At 42.1% G+C, this 17,156-nt stretch overlaps 1 protein-coding gene and 1 long non-coding RNA gene across 4 annotated transcripts in view; one reads left to right on the top strand and one right to left on the bottom strand.

The window, feature by feature from the left end:
• The window catches only part of LOC133096844 (uncharacterized), a 140,445-nt gene that overhangs the window by 66,609 nt on the left and 56,680 nt on the right, over positions 1–17,156 (top strand). The gene's annotated exons all lie outside the window — the stretch shown is intronic.
• PRR15 (proline rich 15) overlaps positions 7,861–17,156 on the bottom strand; it is a 38,801-nt gene continuing 29,505 nt past the window's right edge. The window contains exon 4 of one of the 3 annotated variants that reach the window (XR_009701851.1): positions 7,861–7,916. The gene's annotated coding sequence lies outside the window, so the exon portion shown is untranslated. Of the gene's footprint in view, positions 7,917–11,361; positions 11,384–14,090; positions 14,164–17,156 lie in introns of those variants that run through there. The other 2 variants (XR_009701850.1, XR_009701849.1) reach the window with 2 other exon arrangements.

Raw genomic sequence — 17,156 nt, 5'->3', positions numbered from 1 at the left:
AAAAATAATTAGCCTCTCCTTGGCTCGGTTTCTCCACCTATAAATGAGGGTTCATTCATTCAACAGAGATTTATTGAGGATCTTCTACGTGCCAGCATTCATTTGTCACAGGGGTACAACAGTGAATAAAACAGACAGAATTCCTTTTCTCAAAACAGTTATATTCTGGGATACGAGACAAATAAATATATGCTGGGGTGATATGTGCTAATAATAAAAGTTTTTTAAAAATAGGGAAAAGAATGGCTGGCAGTGTGCTATTTTAAAGAGCGTGGTCAGAGGCTGACATTTGAGTAAAGACCTGAGTGAAATGAAGGCAAGAACCTTCATTCCAAAGGTCTTTGTTCTGAAGACTTCTGGGACAGAGGGTTTCGGGCACAGGGAACAACAAAGTTGCTGCAAAGGCTCTGAGGTAGGGAGTGCTTGTATTCAAAAAGCGGAAAGGAGGCCTATGTAGCTGAAGCAGAGTGAAGCAAGAGAGAAAGTAAGAAATGAGATGAGAGGGGAAGAGAGAAGTGGGGCAAAGCACAATGGCTGTTTAAGTTGTGGAAAGAAGGGTTTTAAATTTTAACTCAACCAGATGGGAGGCAACTGGAGGGTTTGAGCAGGTGAGTGACATGACTTGACATTGCTTTTAAAATGATCGTTCCAGTTGCTGCAAGGAAATGGACAAAGGGAGGAGCAAAGAGACCAGGTGGGAAGCTCTTGCAATCATCCTAGGGTGGACAAAGGTGGCAGAGATGGCAGTGGTGAAAAGTGGTTGGATCTGGGTTACATTTTGAAGATACAGAGAGCTTTCTGATTGATTGGCTGTGAGGAGGGATACCGAATAAAATACAGGATGCCCAATGAAATTTGAGTCTCAGATAACTAGCAAATAATGTTTTAGTGTTTAAGTGTGTCCCAAATCTCGCTTGAGCCATACTTATGCTAAAACACTACGTATTGTTTATCTGAAATTCAAAGTTCACTGGGCATCTTGTATTTTTATTTGCTAAATCTGACAACCCTAGATGTGGGCCTGAGAAAAGACAGGAATCAAGGACGACTCCCACATTTTAGCGTGAAAAACCACAAGAATGGAATTGCCCTTTTTAGAGAGGGAAGATACTTAGTGAGGGGGAGATACAATCTAAGTGTTCAAATTTAAACATGTTAAGATCGAAATACTTATTAAACATCCAAAGAGAAATATTGCATAGGCAGTATAAATGAGTCTGGAGTTTAGGGGCGAGGTCTCAGGTGAGAGATATACATTTAGTAATAGTCAAGATATAGAAGGCATTTGAAGCCACAAGACTGAATGAGATCCCCTAGGAAGTGAGTATAGTTGCAGAAGAGAAGAGCCTCTGAGACTGATCCTGGGACCCACCAGTGCGCAGAGGAACCAGCCAAAGAAAGGAAAACAGATCTTTATTCATAGGACTCTTTTTTTTAATTAATTAATTTATTTATTTATTTTCGGCTGCTTTGGGTCTTCGTTGCTGCGTGCGGGCTTTCTCTAGCTGCGGTGCGCGGGCTTCTCTTTGCGGTGGCTTGTCTTGTCACGGAGCACGGACTCTAAGCACGTGGGCTTCAGTAGTTGTGGCTCGCGGGCTCAGTAGTTGTGGTGCACGGACTTAGTTGCTCCATGGCATGTGGGATCTTCCCGGACCAGGGATTGAACCCGTGTCCCCTGCATTGGCAGGCAGATTCTTAACCACTGTGCCACCAGGGAAGTCCCTATTCATAGGGCTCTTAATTCGTAAGTCTTAGGGGATAAATGAACACATGTAACATACTTAGAACCACCTAGGAAGTGCTTAATAAATGTGAGCCTCTATTACTTATTTATTTAACAACCTGATTCCCTAAGGATTTGAATGAGACAAGATTCATTAATTCCAGAAATATGTACTGAGTGCCTACTGTCTGCTAAACACTGATCTGGGTGCTGGGGAAATGGCAGTGACAAAATGGACAGAATTCTGTGTCTTCTAGTGAGGTGAGGGAGGTACAGACAATCAACAAAATAATTAAGTAAAATATATACTATATCAGATAGAGAGGAGATTTCCACAGCTGAAAATAAAGTGCTGGGGGCAGGGATAAGGTGGAACCATTTTTGATCTGATGTTCTTGGGAAGCATTACTTACATGGTGACATTTGAAGGTGAAGGAGAAGAGCAAATGAGGGAGTAGAATTCCTGGCAGAGGGAACAGCAAGTGCAAAGGCCCTGAGGTGGAAGCCTGCTTGATGTGCCCAAGAAGCTGGGGTGACTCGAGCAGTGTGAATGAAGGGGAAGAGTAGCAGGCGATGAGGTCTGGGCAGGGGGACCTTGTAGGTCCTGTGGGGCCTTATAAGTCATCGTCCTGACTTTGGCTTTTACTTCCAGAGAGATAGGAGCGGGTGGAGGTTTAATTGACCTCCACCTGCCTCCCATTTTATAAGAATTTTTGTTAAGCTGAATTTTCCTGTGAGGAAAGACTAAAAACAGAATGCTAGTTATATTCAAAGTCACTAAAAGCAAACAATCGGGTGCAATTTGTAATGACTTGGCCTTAGGAATTTAAAAATTCATTCATTCTTGGGACTTGCTGGCAGTCCAGTGGTTAAGACTCCACGTTCCCAATGCAGGGGACATAGGTTCAATCCCTGGTTGGGGAACTAAGATCGCGCATGGTGAGGCCAAAAAGAAGAAAAAAAAATTCATTCATTCAACAAGGATTTTTTGATTACAGGAAATAAAAACAGGCACTATGACACTGATAAAAGTGATAACACCAAGACTAAATGTGTAGTATTTATGTAACAAATATAATGCCCTGTCCTGGATTAATGTCAGTTTAAAGAAGTGCTGCCCAAGTAGGAATTCCAATGGCCTCATTTTACAGATAAGGAAATTGAGGCCAGAAATGTTAGGCAGCTTCCCCAAGGTCAGATGGTGGAGAAAGTGGTGCTACAGAGGGGTCTACAAACCATGGGATGCCTCCTCTTTTCTTCTTGAACCTCTGTTGGCACAGGATATGGTATTGGGTAAAGTACTACGGTTCAACTAAAAAAGTGCAGGCAGATTCCCATGATGTTCTGCTATTCAGTAAAAGAGCTGGTCGTGAAAAGGCCATCCCCTCCCTTCTTCCCTTTGCCTGTATCAAAATGCAGAAAGTGGTCTCTGTAGAAATTCAAGCCCATTGTTACAGCTGCACTGAGCCATTCAGCTGCGTGGGTCAGTGCAACTCAAGGAGTGTCTCATTGAGCTGCAGGCATCATGGAAAAGCTGCCCAGCCCGGGACAAGGGATTTAATTCGCTGGCCTCATTTTTTATATCCTGAAAATGAAAGATGCAAAGAGATGATCTCTGAGGTCTCTTCCAGCTTGGAAATGTTAAGATTCTGATGGGAGAGCTGCTTGGGATTTAGTGCACAAAGGAGACATAGGTGGAGGAAAATGTGCCTCCTCTATTCTTTATTTTCTATGTGGCTAAAGCTGGTACCTGAAATGTAAGTAACCTGTGTCTTTTGACCCTTTAAAAAAATCTTTCTCTCTCTTTCTATTTAACCTTCCTCCTTTTTAATGTCTTTCGTTTTCTCTGATTCACAGTCAACTTTGGGTTTCTATGACCCTTTAAAAGACTTGAGCCAACCTTTCTTGTAAACTGTTGGGGGCGTGGGAAGAAAGGAAGAAAAAAGAAAAGTTCTTGTTTCCAGGTGCACCGCCTCAGAGCAGCATCTGTCCTCAATTTGGACAAAGCAAATGAAAGGGGAAAGGAGGTCTTATTGATTGGAAGAAAGCAGAGACTGCAAAGCACAGAAGCTTCTCTTTGGCAATTGTGTTCCCCCTTCTTTGCTGTCCTCCCAAGGGCTACACTCCACACTCCCACCGAGGTTCTCACGACATTGACAGTTTAGCTGGAAAACCAAGTCCTGCTCCTGGGGGGATTTCTTGCTGCCTTCCCACCGACTGTCTATCCTGCAGCCTGGGAGGGGTGTCAGCACACAGAGAGAACAAGGCAAGGCCAGGACAGCAGGTGCCCGGCGACTACCTGCTCCCAGCAGCCCCTGGTGGCCAGGTTTGGCCAGCCAGCCTGTGAAACAAGAGACAGCCCAGTCCCCGCAGAGACTCTCGGCCACCCCAACGCATTACTGTGTAACTAGGGCACTGGGGCCTTCTGGGGCCTGCTGCAAACATTCTTGCTCACAGAGACTGTCTCTTCCTTGAGTGGGGCTGGAAAGATAGATGCTGTGGGCTTTTGTTCTCTCCTTGCTTCTCCTTCTCCTCTTCTCTCTCTTTCTCTGCCACTTCTGAACATGGAGGGTTTACCCAAGAGTGACGCAAGCGTTCCCAACTAGCTGCTGACACACCAGGTGTCCAGGTAGACACACCTGTCTCAATGACTCCTCAGTATAAACACTCAGCGCTTATTGCCTAGGGGACTGGACGAGGTGTGAGATGTTTTCTTTATGCTCCTTCCTGCAAAGACTTTTTTGGGGACTTCATGAGTCAGTTGGGTTATTGTGTTTGGATTCTCTCTCTTGCTTTCTATCTGATACTCTAGTGAGGTGTTGGAGGGCTTTGTTTCAAATATCATACTTCATCTGAAGTGACGCACGGTGGGATCATTACTAAATCAGGACTAAATTTCACAGGGATTTAGAAAAAAAGAAAGTCAGCCAGTAACCTCCACTGAATGACATACAAAAGTCTTCTCTAAGACCCTTCTCCTCACTCAGGTAGGGAGTCCTAAAAAACTTAGAGCCCGAAAGAAGTTCATCTGCAAGGACTTTTTCACATGACTAACAATGAATCTCTTTACCAAGTAAAGCCACAGCGCTGGGCCCCAGTGCTGTACTTTTTTGACACAGGTACAATGAGGAAGACTTCTTTTCCCTCACAGTGGGAGAGGGTATAGTGGTGAATATGCACTGGGAGCCCAGTAGGGTTTGCTGCAATCCTGGGTGGGAGAAACAACCATTTCTGCCGTCTCCCCAGGGCTGGGCCCGTAAGCATCACTTTTTTTTTTTTTTTTTTTTTTGACTGCTTTGGGTCTTTGTTGCTGTGCGTGGGCTTTCTCTAGTTGCGGTGAGCTGGGGCTACTCTTAGTTTTGGTACACTGGCTTCTCACTGCGGTGGCTCCTCTTGTTGCAGAGCACGGGCTCTAGGCGACCAGGCTTCAGTAGTTGCAGCATGTGGGCTCAGTAGTTGTGGCTCGAGGGTTCTAGAGAGCAGGGTCAGTAGTTGTGGCACACAGGCTTAGTTACTCCGTGGCATGTGGCATCTTCCCGGACCAGGGCTCGAACCTATGTCTCCTGCATTGGCAGGCGGATTCCTAACCACTGCACCACCAGGGAAGTCCCCAGCATCACTTTTTTGGCAGCTGCACAGAACGCTGCTTCTCCACACAGCTATGGAGAGACAGGCCCTCAAGGCAAAGGCCCTGGAGAGACCATGATGACAGCTAGAAAGTGTACAGTGTCCACCCTCAACCTCTTCTCCTCAGGCCGGTCCCCAAGAGCAGTGCATCTTGGGTTTAGTTCAATGACTGCTGTGACCTTGGACTCCACCAGCACATGGGGTGAGGGTCTCCTGAAGTGGCCTGTAGTTTTGCTTGTGTGGATTTACATGAGAGAGTTCTGCTGTTTCAATCTAATAAACTTTAATGAGATTTCTTCAAAAACCGCCAATCTTTTTTTTTTGAAGAAGGGGAGGTTTGTTATTTTGTGGTAAAAGTTGATATTTAATTGAACACGATGGTAGAGATGGTATATTCTTTTACCATTGATGAAAAAAATGAACTTAACACAATTCTGGGAACAGAAATGTAAACACTCCTCTGTCTTGAAAACTAAAGAATTAAGCGAAGTATGTCTTTATTATAATCAGAAGTGTATCTTATAAGTTCTATCAGTTCTATAGAAATAGAAAGCCACATATCTAAAATGTGCCTAAACATTCAACCTTAAATTTATGAAATCTTCCTCTTCTAAATTAAAAATCTAAAGTCTAAACTAAAAAAAAAAAAAAATCTATAAACTAAAAATTCTACTTAAAATCGTGGAAAAGCCAATATCACCCCTACTAAATTCTGGTGTGCAAATCCTGTAAACCACATCTATGCAGCTTTGTAGTTTCCTTGGTGTGTTATGGGGAAGGTATTGGCTTTGGTGTCAAGTGAGGGTTAGGATCCCCGCCCCACACGGTACTTAATCGCTTGGTGCCTCACTGGGAGAGATTATAACGCCTACAACACAAGATGGTTGTCAGGACTCAATAAGGCAATGACAAATAGCATCTTGCTTGGCCGAGTACCTGCTTCAAAGTGAGTGAACAAGATCTTTACCTTCCCTTCCCTTGTTGGCCTTTGACACTGGGAAGAACCCTGGGAGGCAGATCTTACTCCAGTGAACCACTAGATGGCACTATTTGGAGACGCCTTCATCTACCACCTAAAAGCATCAGAATTCATTAATACCACCATCCCAACTCCTCAATGTTTACCTAAGTGTTGGTGATCCCATCACTAGGTTCTGTACCTCCTAACTTAAGCCCAGTCATTGAGGGATGAATTACTTGGACTGATACTACTCTATTAGCCAGGCACATACTCCATCTAGACCTGTAGTATGGAATGTAGTCCATGGAAAGAGTGAGGTAGAAAGAAGAGGAAAGAAAGACAAGGAGAGTGAAAGAGAAGCAAAAAGGAAAGGTCAAGAGGGAAAGAGAGAGACAGAGACAGAGAAAGAGACAGAGACAGAGAGAGGCAAAGGACAGAACAAGAACCTGGCAGAAGGAAAGGGGAAGTGATTCACATTTGACTAAAAAGCGGAGGGCTCTATTTTTGTTTCACATGCTGTGAAGCCAAAAGAGTTGCCTCCTCTCCTTTGTAGGCCAAGAGGCTTTGAGGGCTGTGTCCAGGGAGCAGCCTCTAAATGCAGAGCCATACACACCTGGGCCAAGACTGAACCCACGCCCGGTTACTTTTCAACTGTCAGAGATATCTTCTCCTCCCTGAGTTGCAGAGGTGGGATAAGTGAGAACATAGCTTAGGGTTACTAGGAAGTTTGGCGTGTGAGGGCAGGTATGCATCCATTGTTGTTTTTACTCTGTTAATTCTGAAGGAGAAGCTATTCATGAGATGTGAGAACATTTTAGGCTTAAGGTTAATTCTTCAAGACAATGAGCTGCCTGTCACTGGGAGGGAGGCAGGCTGCGGTTTTTAGGATGATGGGGGTGTGGGTGAGGGAGTCGTGCACTGAGCAAGAGGGTCTCCCAGAGTCCTGTTGTCCCCAAAACATGAAAAACAGGACTGTAGTGGTGGGACACTGACTGGCCTTCTTTGCTCACACCCCATCCATCGGGTCTGAATCTGGGGCTGCAGGTGGGTACAGGGGAAAGAGGCAGCAACCATTCAAGGTAAGATATAAGTCTTCTTGCCTCTGAGGTCACTTTTGCAGGTTTCACCTCCTCTGTGCTGGGGGAGGGAGAGGAGAGGAGGGGTTGAGCATGTACTGAGCAGTCCCTGAGATGGGAAAAACTAAAAAGGAGCCAACGTGTGAACTTGCCACTTTGAGAATGTGATGCCATTGCAATATCTCACTAAATATCTGCAGTTGACTCGGTCTAAGAGCATGAAGTACATATTCTCCTGAGACTGGGGGAAAACATGCCCCCCTGTGCCAATGCATGATTAATCAACGTGCTTCTTTCCTTCGCCTTTATCCTCACCATTGGTGCTATTGTTTTAGCGCATGTTCATTGCTGCTAAAGCCTGCTTAGTTGTCAATAATGAATTTTCTAGAACATTTGTTAAGGAGCTTGAAGGCAAGCAGTCTGGGTTGCATCTCGGCCCAGTGGCCTTGGGTAATTGACTTGATCTCTACAAACCTCAGTTTCTCCATCTGTTAGGTGGAGCCAAGTTATCTTCATGCCTCGTAGAGCCCTGTAAGAAGTAGATAAGATAGTATAAAAGACAGTCACTCTAGTGCCTGATACAATGATACAATTATTATAACATAGACAACTTTTCTTTTTGCATTTCTGCAATATTTCAAAAGGAGCCTTAATGAATATTCCATGAACATATGAATTTATTTGCATACTTTCTCGTAGAGGTCAATTTACTATTGATTTTGAAAGATGATTTGCAAAGCAGACACAAGAAGTTATACAGTGTGATAAAAACTGACTCAAGAACTACAAAAGTACTGAGTTAGTGGAAGCTGGAGCACACACCAGAAGAAGAGGAAGAACTGCTACCTCATGGCAAGAATAACCACCAAGCCCTAGACAGATTAATGAGATTTGCTTTACTACACTTGCTAAGTAGCCATGCTCCCCATGAAAATATGTGTTCAGCAGGCACGTGGATACCACAATGTCTCAGTCAATCGGAACTAATAAAGGAAAACCTACTCAGATTAATAGTGTAATAATTCTTTGAGAAAAATGAATAAATTTTAAGTCCATTTCCACACTAGTTCCAACAATAAAATGTAATCTTATTTTAGCAGATTTCAAACAATGCTTTGTGATTTGACTTGGAAACTGAGTTCACATTTTTCATCATTTGATTCAACCAAAGGCAACTCTGGAAAATACTTACTGGAAAATACTTGCTGGTGGCCAATCTCCAAATGGTAATCTGTCATTCAAACTTATTAATAAAGCTCTTCCCCATGCTGTCTAGACAAGCAGGACTCATTTTATTTTTAGTGTGCAGAAATTCTTTCACTGTTAAAATGTTTCAGGGACTCCCATGTGATATGTGTGGGTTTTGGCTTTCCAGCAACTCTATTTCCTTTCATAGGACCATTTCTTTCTTTCTTTTTTTTATTAAGGTATAGTTGATATCTAACATTATATAAGCTTCAGGTGTACAACATAGTGATTCACAATTTTTAAATGTTATATTCCACTTATTGTTATTAAAAAATATTGGCTAGGTTCCCTGTGTGGTACAATATATCCTTGTTACAGGACTTTTGGCTTTTGTGATTGGAAGAAGTGGCAAGGGCAGGCAGGACACATGAATCTGGGTAAAAGCAATCACAAGTCCCATTCCTCTGGTCACAATGGTTAACTCAGAGATGGTCAAATCACCTATTCAGAGCTTGGAAATAGAATGAGACCTTTGCTGGGAATTCTGGGAAAGATTCCCATTGCCTTCTGCTGGACTGAGTGTTGAGAGATGAGAACCTGAAATTGAGCATCCCCTCCCTGAGCCTTAGAAAGGAGCCGCTCTGGAGAAGCTGAGCGAAGACATGAGGAAAGACTGGTTCCTCGTGACCTCTTTGGAGCCATCTCTTTCCCTAGACTTTTTAAGTGAGACAATAACTTTTCCATACGTTAATGCAGTTTGAGTTGGAGTTTCTATCACTTGCCACCAAGAAATCAGTGCTTATCACACAGGATTGTTTTGTAGATTAATGAGATAATCCAGGAGGAAGCACTCAGCACAGTGTCTGGCATAGGGGAGCTCAATGTGCCCTACCCATCTCCACCAGCCACAGCAGCCCCAGGAGTCACTAACATGGAGTATTAGGATGCTCAAGGAAGCTTCATGAAGGGTCTGAAGGTTTAGAAAGGGCAGGGAAACATGGAGAAGAGGGACTGGGAAGGGATGAGAATTTCGGGTAGAGGGAGTAAAAGTAGGAATGGATAATGCATACTTGGGGCATGCTGAGATAGCCAATCAATAGAATGAGAGGAAAACAGATCAGCCAGCCAGGCTGAGGCCTGGATGACTGCAGAGCTTAGGTGCTGGCTAAAGAGCTTAGACTTTGCCCTGTAAGGTGCAGGGAGATATTGACCACCTGGCTTGACCCGACAAATCAGCATTAATCTGACAAATCCCCGCCTGCTGTCAGTGATGTGGTGAGGAGGCCATTTCTGAGGCTGCTGCAGTGATGGAGGTGAGGAAGGGCAGCTGCTCTCAGCACTGTGCACTTAGCTCTTCCATTCGTGACCTGTTCTTTACAGAGGATGAAATACCAGCCTCCAAGCACCAGATGCCTATTAGCCTTTGTCCCTGAGCAAGAAGAATGGAGATTCTATGGCATTCACTTTGGCTGGCTGGATGATTATCAGTTTTCTGTTTCTGTTCGCTCACTGCGCCCTCTGACTCACCCTGCGTGCTGCTATAGGCCTGTGTTACTTTTCAGAGTTTTGTATGAAATTTCTTTTCTTCTACCCATATCTCATTTTAAATAGTGCATGCAATTTATATTGCTTCACACTTACTTTTCCTGAGGTTGGAAAGCAGTCCTGGTAGAATCTTTCTCACTAAAGCAAAGAGGAAGTAAGTCGTTAGTCGTTAATTTGACACAAAGATTTTATGAAAATGTCAAAGGTAGAGCAAAGCAAAAGGTTCCTTTTCATAACTGTGGTGGATGTGGTGTTGTGGAATAAGTCCTGGTGAGGGTCAGGAGGCCTGAATTCTTGTCTTAGCTCTTTTGCTAACCATCTTGTGGCCTTGGACATGCTCCTTAATATTTCTGTCCCTGAGTTTTCTTATCCATTAAATGACATGGCTCCATCTGAGGCACTCTAAATTTGCTCCCAGTTCTATAATTCTAAACATCTGTCTTGAGAGTCAGCAGTTGAATGCAGTTCTCGAACAGAATAAGAGAAAGTGAAGGCCTTTGCGCTGTGTCTGACTGAGCCCCTCAGGTGTGGTCCTTACTTGGATCCATTGTTGCAAAGTAGCCTGACCGGGACAAACCTTTAGGAAGCACTACGTTTTATTCAACTGTATTTGGACCCAGACATAAAATGGAGCCCCCATTACAGATTGTTTCCCCCATAATTAAGTAGGAGTATAGTTTAAGGAGCCTCAGTAGTCTCCCGGAGAGAACCCATGAGATGTCATGCTTGGAACAGCTCAGATTTCCCCTCTGCTACTTATAGGCTAAATGACTTGCAAAAATACTTAACTGATTTGATCCTTTGTTTCTTTATGTCTAACTGGAGATAGTAACACAAATCTGATGGATTTATTTTGAGGGTTAAATGATGTATGTAAATGTGTTTAACACATACCTGATACTTAGCAAGAGCTCGATAAATGGAAGCTATGAGAAGTAGTGGTAAAACTGCTAATTTCACAGGATTATTTTCTGAAGCCTTAGTTTCTCAATCATGGAACTGGATCTAAATATTGATAGCTCCCGTTATCCCCACCCAAACTAACTAATCAAGAATGTAACTAATTTATGCAACACAGTGCTGTGGACCCTTGGTGTGTATCACAGCCTAAGATTTTCTTTAATACCTATGGCTTCTTTTTCTGCTATTTATCTTGAATTCTGGAAGACAGTTTAACCTACTATTGACTAACAGAGGGTTTACTGGTGGGTTAATACTTACAGGGAGTGCTTGAACACTTGCTGGGGTTTCGTGGTGCTACACCTGGCCCAAAGAGACAGAAGAAGACTATTATGCTTAGAAGTTAAAATGAAAAGTGTTATGAATCTTCAAGGTACTTCCATGAAAACAGTCAAGGAAACAGAGGCTAAAGATTAATAGGCAATTAGTGATTGTAGGAACTCTTGACATCATAAAGGTCATCATAAACAACAGCTTAGACTGGAAGAATGGACCTACAATTACATAAACTGTAGCTGGAATCATTCGATTATTTCAAGGAATGTGAGGAGCAGGGAAAAGCAGTTGCAAATGTAGAATCTAAGAAATTCAGCTCCCTACGGGCAGGGCTGTAAGGACGTGCATAACCAGCTGACTCAGCTACATCTCCCATTTCCAGGAACTGATTAGTCCCTTACACTAAATAGAGTATGTGTATAGAGTACAAAGTATGTTGGCATTATCCTTTTAATTTTTAACTTTAAAATATATCAATATATTCTGGATATCTCTCCATGTCAGCATATATATAATCTATCTCATTCTTTCTAAGCACTCGATAATATTCCTTTGTATTAATTTACTGTAATTTTCCTGGTTAGTCTTCTATGGACATCTGGGTTGTTTTAAAGTTTCTATATTACAAACAATACTGCAATTGCCATAATGCCCTTAGAAGATTCTATACTAATTTACACTGCTATTTGGTTTTGGAGAATATTTTCTTTCTCTATGTCCTCACCAACATGAGGAATTATCAAGTGTTTTAAATGATTAAGTGTGATTTATAAGTGAAACTAACGTCTTATTGTTTAATTTGCAGTTCTTTAATATTAATAAACTTGGATATCTTCTTATGTTTGTAGGATATTTGCACTTCAAATTCTGTGAGCTCCTGGTTCATGTTATTTACCCATTTTTCTTTTAGGTGTATTTATAACACTAAAAACTTGGAAATAACTAAGTTGTTTAATATATTTAATACATCTCATGCAATAGAATACTATATAGTCATTAAAAACTATATTTTCAAAGGATTTTTAAATGATGGAAACATTCATTATATGGTAAGTGAAAATAAAATGGAATATAAAATTGTACGTAATGTATCATACTTGTTTTGTTTTTTAAAATACATAGAAAAAAGCTTGGGAGAAAATGCCTACATATATTAATGTGATTTGGAGAGTTGAAATTATAGGTAATGTTAAAACTCTTTTCATAAATTTTATTATTTTCCAAAGTTACTACAAAGCACATTTACTCACGTGGTCAGAATGAACAAAAATGCTATAGTTTTGTGATATGACTGACGTCGAACACTTGTACTGTTCTGTGCTTCAAGGGCACTGGTGCTCAGCACCTGAGATTATTATCACAGGGGCTCTTTAAGGAAGGACGGAACCCAATCAAAAAATGGGCAGAAGATCTAAATAGACATTTCTCCAAGGAAGACACACAGATGGCCAAAAAGCACATGAAAAGATGCTCAACATTGTTAATTATTAGAGAAATGCAAGTCAAACCTACAAGGAGGTATCACCTCACACCCGTCAGAATGGCCATCATCAAAAAGTCTACAAACAAAAAATGCTGAAGAGGGTGTGGAGAAAAGGGAACCCTCCTACACTGTTGGTGGGAATGTAAATTGGTGCAGCCACTATGGAGCAGCCACTATTGGTGCAGCAACCTAAATGTCCATCGACAGATGAATGGATAAAGAAGATGTGGTACATATATACAATGGAACATTACTCAGTCATAAAAAAGAATGAAATAATGCCATTTGTAGCAACATGGATGGACCTAGAGATTATCATACTAAGTGAAGTAAGTCAGAGAAAGACAAATATATGATATCACCTATATGTGGGATCTAAAAAATGATACAAATGAACTGATTTACAAAACAGAAATAGACTCACAGACATAGAAAACAAACTTATGGTTACCAAAGGGGAAAGGAGGGGGTGGGGAGGATAAATCAGGAGTTTGGGATTAACAAGTACACACACTACTATATATAAAATAGATAATCAACAAGGACCTACTGTATATAGCACAGGAAACTCTACTCAATACTCTGTAATAATCTATATGGGAAAAGAACCTGGAAAAAAATAGATATGTGTATGGCTAAATCACTTTGTTGTACACCTGAAACTAGCACAATGTTGTAAATCAACTATGCCCCAATGTAAAATATAAATTAAAAAAATTATAGCCATTAAAAAAAAAGGAAGGATGGAACTGTCTGTAAGATGACTGGGTGAGTAGAAAAAAGGCAACTAACTGTCCCTGTGTAGTCCAAATGGGGTCCGTGCCACACTGGTGGGCCATAAGTGTCCTCTGCCGCCCACTGACCGATAAAACCAAAAGCAAGTTCCTTGGTTTTGGTTTTGGTACTTGTGAGTGACTCAAATGTACATCCAAGGATTTCATTTTTATGTAAGACTTTAGTTATGTACCACAGGTAACCTCCTAAATAAATTATTAAGGATGATTACAATTTGATATTTATAAAGGAAATTGCAGTGTTTCTAGGGTAATTCAAGTTTCCACACATTTTCCAGCCTTTCAAATCCAAATAAGTGCCTCAGCCCTCATCTCGGAAGGTCTTACCAAGGCCTTCTGGTTGTCGTCCATCCCGTCTTGTTTTGCTTGGCAGTTCCTGGTCTCCCGCTGGTTACCTCTGGCGTTCTTGCCATCACTCTGCAAGCTGAAGATTTCTCTCCCAGCCGCTTCCTAATTCCCCAGGATCACTAAGCAAGGCTGCTGGCTTAACAGACTGAATATTGGAGGCTTCACAGTGCAGAAAAGGAAAGCTTGGGGGAGGGTGACAGCATATAAGCATCATGAATACTGCCTCTCTCCTGTCCCTGGCTGACATCTACTCTCTGCAAATCAGAGCCTCTTCTCCCATCTTTGCTCCATGGGGAGTCCCCACCCCTTGGTCCCCAGTGCTTCCTCCTACCCAGTCCGGGGACACCCTAGGAGCTCTCAGCACAACAATGTGTATCTCTGTCCAAAGAAAGTAGCTTTTTTAACACAGAGAAGTTTTAGCCTTGTTTTGTCCAAACCACTCCTGCCCTTTCTACTTAAGTGTAAGTAGAACACCCATTAAAGTGTTTTCCCAATTTAAAAAAAAATCTGTTCGGGACTTCCCTGGTGGCGCAGTGGTTAAGAATCCGCCTGCCAATGCAGGGGACGGGTTCGAGCCCTGGTCCGGGAAGATCCCACATGCTGCGGAGCAACTAAGCCCATGCGCCACAACCATTGAACCTGTGCTCTAGAGCCTGCGAGCCACAACTACTGAAGCCCACGGGCCTAGAGCCCGTGCTCCGCAACAAGAGAAGCCACCGCAATGAGAAGCCCGTGCACCACAACCAAGAGTAGCCCCAGCTCACCGCAACTAGAGAAAGCCCATGCACGGCAACAAAGACCCAAGACAGCCAAAAATAAACAAATTTATATATAAAAAAAGAGTTATGTTGATCTAGATGTTTAAAAAAAAAATCTCTTCCAAAGAAGAATTCTGAAGTTACTCAAAGTAAGGAGCATAAACAGCAAATGGTCCTTAAAGCAGCAGGGTTTCCCCTCCTACTCTAGAGTTCGCCGAGTTCTCTCATTCAGTTCTCTGTTAAAGTCGCTGCCATACAAGGCTTGTAAAGATAAAAGGCTTCTCTTGTGAATGTGGACACCTAGATACTGTGATTTCAGCAAACTGGGGGAGAATTCTTTGTGAGCATCTTGCTGTCTTAGGTGATTGTAATTTTTGACTGATGTTTTTCTTTTTAATGATACATTACTTTTAGTTTAACTTCAAGGTTTACTTTGTTGTAGGTAGTTTAACTCAACGGTGGGTAGTGGTGAATATTTTTATCAGTAATGTTGGGGTCCATCACATTTCAAAAACTTGATTTTTGAGATACCTTATATTGTGTTTCATGTAAGAGTCACCTAATCCTCTACTGTTAGAGTAGATAGATAGACACATGATTGTTCTCCCTCCCATTTGTTTATATAAAACATTCCATTGTTTTGATTGATTTCCTTTCCTAAAGGATGCGGGAGTAGGTGACCTAGAAGGGCAGGGGATCTTTTGCAAAGTCTAACAAGTTTGAGAGACACTGATGTAGGGACAAGTGATGTTAAAACTACTTAGCAATTGGTAGGGACTTCCCTGGTGGTCCAGTGGGTAGGACTCTACACTCCCAATGCAGGGGGCCCGGGTCGGGGAACTAGATCCCACATGCATGCCACAACTAAAGATCCTGCATGCCTCAGCAAGGATCCCACATGCCGCAACTGAGACCTGGCGCAACCAAAATAAATAAACAAATAAAAATAAATCTTTAAAAAAAAAAACCTACTTAGCAATTGGTAAAACGCAGGCACCATCAATTGGGAGGACTCTAGCTGTTAGGGTGGAGCCAAATCCTAGAGTTCGAATCCTGGGACAGAGTTAACTCTTTAGTTACTGGGTCCTGGAGAGATCCAGGGCTCCTGGGGGATGGGAGCACATGGTAGGGTCCACAGTAGCTGTTTACCAACCAGTATGGAAGTATTTTAATATTTTAATAGTCAACAGGGTCTTATCAGTGCATACCTGCTAAGTGTCAGTGCTGAAAGTAGAGATACAGAATTATAGAATCCCTGAGTTGGGAGATACTGGAAGTCTCTAAAGAAATCATCTAAGTGATGCCTCCAGACAATGAATTCCTCAAAAAGCAAAGACCATGTGCTTCCCACAGTGACAGCCACACCACAGATGCTCCATGACTGATAACTGGTTCAATGAGGGAATGAGCCAGCCCTCACTGCTGTGCACTTGGCAAGTTGTCACTGGTCTTTTCTGATTATCTCAAGTGATAGGAAACTCATTATCATGCAAGACTGCTGGTGATTTTGTTTGTGAATCCCTTCCATTTTTTTGCATAGGAAAATTTTGATTTCAAATAATTTTACTCTTCTTTTGTTTTCTGATAAATGTTTACAGCAAATATCTGGACTTCTCTTTGTATATTATACATATATTAAATGTGAAATATATATTAACATTTGTCTAGTATATATATTTCTCTTCTGATTTCTGCCTCTTTTCAGAAAACCTTCTTTTCCTATCATATTCCTTAGTCTCAAAATTTTCTATTCTTTATGCTTTAGCAATAGCAGATGAGAATTACTAGCTGGGAGGTGGTGATGTGGATGCAAGAGGTACAGCAAAACCAAAAAGAGTGAAGGACAGACAGAAGGGGCATAGAAGAAACCTCACTAGCACTGAGCATTCCTTCCCTTGGCCTTAAGCTAAGATCAGCTGTCTTTGGTGGAATCATTTACATGGACCTTGAACACTGGAGCTCTTCAGAGGGTGGGGCAACAATTAATGCTCTTGGAAGAGCTGACGGCTTTGACAGCCTGGAATGATTGTCACGTGAGTGTGCTGGAGACAGCAGTCCTGCCAGAGGCTCAAGCTAATCACGACAAGGTTTGTAGGGACATGCAATAGCCGTACTGTGACCGAGGGAGATGTTTATCTTGTTAAATTGCCTTTGAATCCCTTTTGGAGCTGAATTTGCGATATTCTCCATGTTTAGTATGGGTATGATTTTTATTGCTCTTGTTAATGATAATGAGAACAAAATGCAAAGTACTTAACATGCATCGTTTCTATTTGTTACAACACCACCAGGACGTGGACATTATTATTCTCATTTCACAGATGAAGACCACACAGGAAATAAAAAGAGCCAGTCAATAAATAGATCTAAAGTCTGTAGACTCCTCCCTCTTTACATGGATTTATGCCAAGTAACAT

This window comes from Eubalaena glacialis, chromosome 8 (assembly GCF_028564815.1).
Source record: "Eubalaena glacialis isolate mEubGla1 chromosome 8, mEubGla1.1.hap2.+ XY, whole genome shotgun sequence".
Taxonomy (NCBI): domain Eukaryota; kingdom Metazoa; phylum Chordata; class Mammalia; order Artiodactyla; family Balaenidae; genus Eubalaena; species Eubalaena glacialis.
The sequence above is the reverse complement of the archived record's forward strand: the minus strand, read 5'-3'. Positions and strand labels throughout refer to the sequence as shown.